General features: G+C 37.9%; 1 long non-coding RNA gene across 1 annotated transcript; it reads right to left on the bottom strand.

Annotated features, from left to right (window-relative positions):
• Window positions 1–3,862: 3,862 nt before the first annotated feature.
• On the bottom strand, window positions 3,863–7,973 carry LOC142652395 (uncharacterized). Its single transcript, XR_012847844.1, has 5 exons — window positions 7,806–7,973; window positions 7,408–7,574; window positions 6,493–6,649; window positions 5,094–5,243; window positions 3,863–4,392 (listed from the first exon to the last, which is right to left on the bottom strand). It is a non-coding gene; the product is annotated as an uncharacterized LOC142652395 (long non-coding RNA).
• Between the last annotated feature and the right edge of the window lie 295 nt (window positions 7,974–8,268).

Raw genomic sequence — 8,268 nt, 5'->3', positions numbered from 1 at the left:
TATTTAAATGGACAAATATTTGATTGAAACCTCAATTTGTCATTACCATTTGAAGGCTGACATCATGATACAATACCGTAGTTTATTATTTTCTGAAACTTCCAAGAAGCATAAAAACTGCGCAATGAACCTATAATAACCATGGTATGCTTCTATTTCTAAATGCACTTCAGTATAAAGCTGGCCGAACATGAGTGATTTCACACGGCCATTTTCGAAACGACTTGTCGTTCATGGCCGGTCTGTGAAGGTTGTGGTCGGAACTTCTATTGACGGGATCTAGATCTATTATTTGCAGACTGCACTTGAGAACAACTAAAAAAAATCCAACACAGCAGATAAACTTTTCCACAGATATCTGACTTCAGTTGGCATCTGTCATGCTCATTCGTGTCACAAAAGGTGACGCCAGTCAATTGAAAATGGTCTAAATTGGACATCAAAATTTCTACTGTATAGGCAGCCTTAGGCTCTTTTTACATTCTGTTGATGGCTTATGTTTGTCATGCACGTTTGAAGAGTGCCACTGACATATGAACCAAGGGAATGCAACTGTATGTCTGTACAATTGCATACGTCTGCCATGGACTTCCATTATAAAAATAACATACCATTCGGAAGTCAACTATGCTTTAAATACAGTAAAAACAAGGTATACTAATGTGTACTAGACAATTGTCTGCCAAGAGTATACTATTTTTAACATCCATTCGTCAATCGGCATGTCAGCGTATAAGTTGAAAAGTGCTCTCAATACGTTTACTGAGATGTATATGCCAAATGCACATCACAGACATGATATGAACAAAGCCTAAGAAAGTCCTTTCTGTACACCACTGCTTTTATCCACTTATTTATTTTTACACCAATACATGATGCTTCTGTTAGTAATGTGCATTTGAGAGTATTGTTATAAATAATGTACTTATACTTTCCCTCACCATGATTAATTTCACCGCATTGCATACTGATTGACTTCTCTATACTATATGTAAAATAAAGGAAAATGTATCAAGACTGGCATACTGCTCCACGTTAAATTCTGATAAACATGGCGTACTTGCTTTGATAGATTTCCACTATGTATATACTTTTATGTCCTTATTGTCTTTCACTAAAATTGTCTTTCTTCATCTTCTCACATTTTGGTTAATGTATTAACCTTTAAAAAACATTTTATATAATTTTCATATCGTTATTACACATCAAATATTATACCACACATGGAATATTGCACCACACATGGGGTATTGTGTACAATTTTGGGCACCTGTGTATAAGAAGATAAGAAGGACATGGCTGAACCAGAGCAGGTGCAGAGAAGAGTGACCAAGGTAATTAGGGGGGTGGGTGGATTGCAGAACCAACAAAGGTAATCACACTTTCAGTTTGGAAAAAAGACTGCTTAGGGGCGATCCAATTACAATGTACAAATATATAATTGGACAGTACAGAAATCTTTCTAATGATCTTTTTACACCTAGGCCAGTAACAAGGACAAGGGGGAATCCTCTACATCTAGAGGAAAGAAGGTTTCACTATGATCAATGACTGTGATTCTTTACTGTAAGAGCAGTGAGACTGTGGAACTCTCTGCCACAGGATGATGGTTGATTCATTGAATAAGTTCAATAAGGACCTTGATGCCTTTCTTGAAAAATAAAATATTACAACTTATGAGTACTGGATTCTGGAGATGGGACATTGATGCAGGGATATATTCTGATTGCCATAACTGACGTAGGGAAGGAATTTTTCCCCCTAACATTGGCCAATTGACATTTGCCTCACAGGGGTTTTTGCTTTCCCCTGGATCAACACGGTAGAACTATAGGTTGAACTTGATGGACATGTGTCTTTTTTCAACCATACTATGTAACTATGTAACCAATGTCAATGTATAGAATCCTTGTTTGAATGTTGATCCAGTCTGATCATCACTTGGGATCAGGAGAAAAATATTTCCTTTTAGGGCAGATTGTTTTATATATTTAAACCTTCCTCTGGATCAGTAGGTGTAAAACAAAGTTCCATAGCTGACCCATATCCCTTCTCTTTCTCCCATCCCTTGGTTGAACTTGATGGACATATGTCTTTATTCAACTGTACTAACTATGTACTAATCTATTACTTTTTTAACCTTATCAACTATGTAACTGTGCAACTAAATAACTATACAATTACACTACATAAAAAAGTTGAGTAACTACTTTTCTTATCTTGTACTTATTCTTACAGACATTATCGCAACCCAGAGATGCATTCAATACTCTACTGACGTCTGATCAGTAATTTCCCAGAATCCTCAGAATTGGCTCACAGAATTAAGTAGGACAGATAAGTAGTAGATTGTACATACAAATTATTTACTTAATTTTTTTAGTAGATTATATTATAAGATTGATATGATTTAAAGGGATTTTCTGGTCTGGCAGCTTCAAATATGATAAAATAAATTTAAAAAAAGCTCACACTCACTTTTAAACCCCCGCTGATCCAGTGATCTCTTGTCATTCTCTGTTTACCTTGCTGAATGAATGACATGCCGTAATGGCATGTGACCACTCCAGCCAATCACTGGCCGCAACAGTCGCTGTCGTACATACTGACATTTCCCCTGCAGCCAGTGACTGGATAGAGCGGGCACCTTATCACTTCAGCAAGGTAAACAGAGACTGGTCCCCTGCTGGTTTACTTTACTTTTCAGTGTTGTTATTAAAGTGTCTTTAGCAACCACACAGTTAATTGTTCAATCTATAGATATTGCCTCGCTATGCAGTACACTTTAACTTGTTGTGACGTTTTTGGCCAAGAGGCTGTGGGACTCCTATTACTTTGATAGGTATATCCCTGTCTATTTAGAGACTTTAAAGAGGATCTGTCAGGTCTCTCCTAGGCTATCTGAGAGCAACATCTGATATACAGTGAGATGTAAAGCTCAGTGAATATCTAGTTTTGTATGATTTGATTCAGTATTTTCTTCCAAAAAGTTGTTAAAATGCTGCCAGGACTTACCGAGAAAGCCTGTGAGTCCTGCTTTGTCCCACCCACACAGAGTGATTGACAGCTTTCTTGTATGAGTTTGTAAACAGGAGGAGTTGTCAATCCCTCTGTGTGGGCGGAGGGAAGCAGGACTCACAGGCTTTCTCAATAAGTCCTGGAGGCATTTCAACAGCATTATATAAGAAAATACTGAATAAAATCATTGAAAACTATATATCCTCAAGCTTTTCCTCCTCTATCCTTTACCCTCAGATAGGGTAGGATAGGAGACCTGACAGATCTTTTTTAAAGAGGCTCTGTCACCACATTATAAGTGCCCTATCTCCTACATAAGGAGATCGGCGCTATAATGTAGGTGACAGTAATGCTTTTTATTTAAAAAAACAATCTGTTTTCACCACTTTATTAGCGATTTTAGATTTATGCTAATGAGTTGCTTAATGCCTCGCGAGATTACGCTTCCTCTGCTGTAACTACCACAGAAACAGTAACGAAGTGCAGAGATTATGAATAGACATCCCGTGGAATGTCTATTCACTGTCTAAACACTTCAGTATTGTTAATGTGTTAGTATAAGACAGCACATACTGATCTAAAAGGATCCCTATGCGCTGACTAAATGAATGGAGAGGAGTGCATGACGCTGATTGGTCAGCGTCATACACTCCCCTGTACAACACCCACTTGGTCTAAAGTAAAAACACGCCCACTTGGGCATTAAGCAACTCATTAGCATAAATCTAAAATCGCTAATAAAGTGGTGAAAACAGATAGTTTTTTTAAAATAAAAAGCACTGCTGTCACCTACATTATAGCGCCGATCTCCTTATGTAGGAGATAGTGCACTTATAATGTGGTGACAGCCTCTTTAAAGAAGCATAGTATGGGGACAGGTCTGCTGTACTATTAGCCCAAACAGCATAAAAAAATAATAATATTGTGCTATTTGGCTAAAAGCAGCAAACTTAAAATATAGCGGACTTATAGTTATGAGTCCGCTGTATTCATGTGGGGAGCGCTCCTCCTGCCTCCCCCGAGCAATCTCACCAGTAATTAATGGCTGCCATGTATCTGCCTGTATACGCGACAGCAGTCAGTTACTGATAAGAGGAGTGAGGGGAGGCAGAGAGGGCTTAAATTATAATGGACAGTCTATATTGCCACACTTTAGTGCTACAACTGTCAACTCACTAGGGCTCATACAGATTCATGGCCTACAGTATATAGAGAGACTATAAAATTTAAATGTCACACAATTTTTGATGGATCATGTCATGTTTCTCCCAATAGGATCATCTTAGACTCTGTTGACACTTGCGTTGGTGGGTTCCATCAGGGTTTGCATCATCTTTAACAGCAAGAATAGTGGAGTCAATGGGACTTAGGAAGCTAAAAGGAAAAAGATGCATTACAAGATCTACTGAAATCATTGTTTCTTTTTTGTTTTTAATAGATACATGTGTCCTCTAAAGCCAATAGCTTCTTTGGACAATGCCTTCATTGCATAGCTACCAGATCAGATCAGATTCTAGGTTAATATGCCAGAACAAGGTATATAAGTACCAATAGGAAGGTACCACCAATATACCACACAGGGCATCAATTAACGAAAGTACAAAAACTTTATTGAATAATTAGGCTGAAAAAGCCCACAATAAAAAGTCATATACACAAGACACAAATAAGGTGGACATCATATGCGTAAACAATAACAAAAAATGCCAAAATGTGAAGCAGCTCACAGTGGCAAATAGATATAAATGCTAAGCGTGCAAAGGAATAAGTGTCCAGCGCAATAAAGCAGATGGGACAGAAATTTGACCCCGGGTGTATTTATGGAATACTGGTAGTATACAAGGCATGTATATGTAGCCATCCTAAATATAAACATGATGAATGATATCAAGTATAAAGTAAACCAGGATACTGACCCATCAATGAAGCACGTATATAAGTGATGTCCTCCCACCTCACCCTCCGACGCACGTTACGCGTTGCTTCTTCTGGGAGTGGTGAGTTGGGAGGTGAAGGGGATGGACCTTTTATAGTGGGCTTATACAAAAAGGAAAATAAATAAATAGGTGCCATACCTATCGGACGCATGGATACCGCCACGCCAGCGCGACCCGACGTCGGTGTCTGCCAACACGTCATTGAAGTGCGCAGGTAGCGTAGTTCGTGAATGGGCGGTTGACGGCACCAGGCATGCTCTGCACACGCGCAGTCCACAGGCACAATGCCTGTAGTGGCCATATTGGAAAGAGACATACATTACCAAGAGCGCTTGTGTAATCAATGAAGGGTATATATACATAAACGCAAGCTAGACATATAAAATAAGTGCAAACTCATCAGAACTCGCATAATATATGTGTATAGGGGAAACACTAATAGTGTCAAGATGTAAATGTACCTGGGAGAAAGAAAAAAAACCTTCCACGAGACACTGGAGAAACAGGCAAATAGACATGTATAATACCCGTACGGGTCCAAACACTACCTCCCAGCTAAAAAATAATAAAACAATCCCAAGAAAAACTTGCATGCATCATTCATTCACAGGAAGTCAGCTACAAAAAACTTACAAGTAACAGGCAAATGACAATCTTTCATTAAGTCCAAAGGGTGATGTAGTCTTTAAGAGGGTAATCCATTTACATTCAACTTTCGCCAATTTCTGCATAATATTTCCGCTTCTAGATGAACACGATCAATCCCTCTCACTTTTAGCCACTGGCACGAATGTTGTTAAAAAAAATGTTTAGCCACTGGTTTTAAAATGTTTATTTTTTACCATGATCAGTTGATAGTAGTGATCCGGCCTTTTTAATATCATTGACATGTTCAAGTACCCTCACACGTAGTTCTCTTGATGTCAGTCCAACATATATCAAACCGCATGGACAAGTCATGTAATATATAACTGCTGATGTTCTGCAGTGATATGGTGTACGATATGATATTCATGATCCCTGTTTGAGTTGTGGAATACATCTGTCCTTTCAATGCGTCTGCAAGCAGTACAATCCCCGCATGCACTCAAGCCCCATCTGGCTCACTTAGATTAAAACATGAAATAAGTGATGTAATGAGTAAAAAGTGTAATGTCGAATACTACCAATGAGACATTCATGATTTAATCCTTCATGAACTGCAGTTCAGATTTTGTAATGTATACGATCGAATGCCAATGTGGGATTCAATATCTAGGGAGGACCACGAAAACCCTTAGATGTAAATTAAATGGTCACAGGTTTAATGCTACAAACGGTTACCGTAAACAAAGCCTATCAAAGCACTTACTAGTAAAGCATAAATCAGATTTCACATATCTCAAAATTTCACCCATAGAACAAATAAATTTAAATATAGACAATAGATCTGCAATTGTAAACGGGAATCCTATTGGATATTTAAATTCAATACCCTGAGTCCAAACGGGCTAAATGAAAATAAAGAATCAGTATAATAAGGGAACAATTAAATTACTTATCTATGCCGGTCGGCTGTTCCGGGTTCAGAGGAAATCCACGCAGTCGGTATGGAGTGGACGTCTCTGAATTCCACCGGTAGATTGGTTGGTGTTTGTCCTCGGAGTCCAGCGGGGAGTTTTGAGGGATTGTTGTGCTCCAATAACTGCGATAATCTTTAACATCAACGGGAGACATCCAATTAAAAGTGTCAAAAGAGCAACAACCAATAGAGCTACAGTCTATGATAAAAGCCAATCAGAATCATGGGAAAAATAAATAATGATGACGTAGGCGTGGGAACACAAAATGTAAACTAACAACAGTATGAAAGACACAGTCTAGAAAACTCACCAACATTCACAAAAAAGAAGAAAAACAAAACTAAAACCTTACATTTATTGCCCATTTTTATTTTTATTTTTTACAAAGTTTCATAGAACGAACAGAAGCAAACAAAATCATTGAAAATGTAACTGAACTTTTTAAAAACACACCCACATTGAACTTTTACCCCTCAGAACGTAACTGGGCGTTATTTTTAACAGATAAAGTATTAAATAGAGACAACTTTAGACACATCTATATGCCTGACGAAGACCCCAGTGGGGGGTCGAAACGCGTTGCACAGTGTTTGTAATATGTTTTATTTTAGACCCTGAAGAATAAAACATTCATTTCTGAATGCTGATTTTGCATTTATATCAGCAACGGGAGCACCTCACCAAGGAGTTTTGTTTACTTTTACCTTTTCCTGCTAGATTGAAAAATGAAATTGGATCTTGGTGAGACGTAACTTTTGTGAACAAGCATATCACTCAAAGTTCTACTGTATTTGGCCACAATATTGGGCAAACAATTTTCTGAGATCGTGCCATTTGGTATGAAAATTTGTAATCATCCGTACTTCGCCTTGTTGTTGAGTGTGTCGTACCTTGGGTATCAGGAGTTGTTTTCTCTCCTGATCTTTAGCACGTTGATAACCCCTATTGATATCATGGGGTTTATATCCACGTTTCAAAAATCTCTGTTGCAGATCATTAGCCTGTCTTTCAAATTCTTCTGTCTCATCACAAATCCTTCGCACTCAAATAAATTGTCCTGTTGGAATAGCCCATATAACGTGGTTAGGGTCAGAAGGCGTAGCATGTAATACTGCATTAACACTTGTCTATTTACGATGAACAGTGCTGTGAATGACACCATCATTATCAGCCAACAATTTGATACCTAAGAAATCTATCGATGTCTGGCTGATCACATGTGTTAATCAAATATTTAGATTGTTATTATTGAGTTGTTGTATAAACGATTCTAAAGCTCTTTTAGTACCTTGCCAGATAAAGAGTATATCATCAATAAAACGCATCCATGCGATTACTGATCCAGATGTAAATGAGTCATGGCGTTGAATGAACTCCTGTTCCCATAGAAATAAATTTGCATATGACGGGGCACATGCTACGGCCATCGCCACACCTCTCTGTTGTAGATAATACCTGTCTTTAAACAAAAATAAATTGTGATGTAATACAAATTCCATCAAGATCTGTAAAAGATCAATCAAATCCTGATCCAGTCCACTCATTTGGAGAAAAAAAAATATAGCAAGGGGTTGACTGAAGCAGACCAACCCGGCTACTATGCATTATGGATCATATTCATTAAACAATTTTCCTGTAGCACCTTGCAGTATTTTCAGCACCTGATTGCACATTTTTGCAAATTTTTGTGCCAATTTTTGAACTTTACTTCATAAATCAAATAAGGTTTCAGGAAATGTAGCTGATTCATT

The sequence above is a fragment of the Rhinoderma darwinii genome, chromosome 5 (genome assembly GCF_050947455.1).
Source record: "Rhinoderma darwinii isolate aRhiDar2 chromosome 5, aRhiDar2.hap1, whole genome shotgun sequence".
In the NCBI taxonomy this organism is placed as follows: domain Eukaryota; kingdom Metazoa; phylum Chordata; class Amphibia; order Anura; family Rhinodermatidae; genus Rhinoderma; species Rhinoderma darwinii.
The sequence above is the reverse complement of the archived record's forward strand: the minus strand, read 5'-3'. Positions and strand labels throughout refer to the sequence as shown.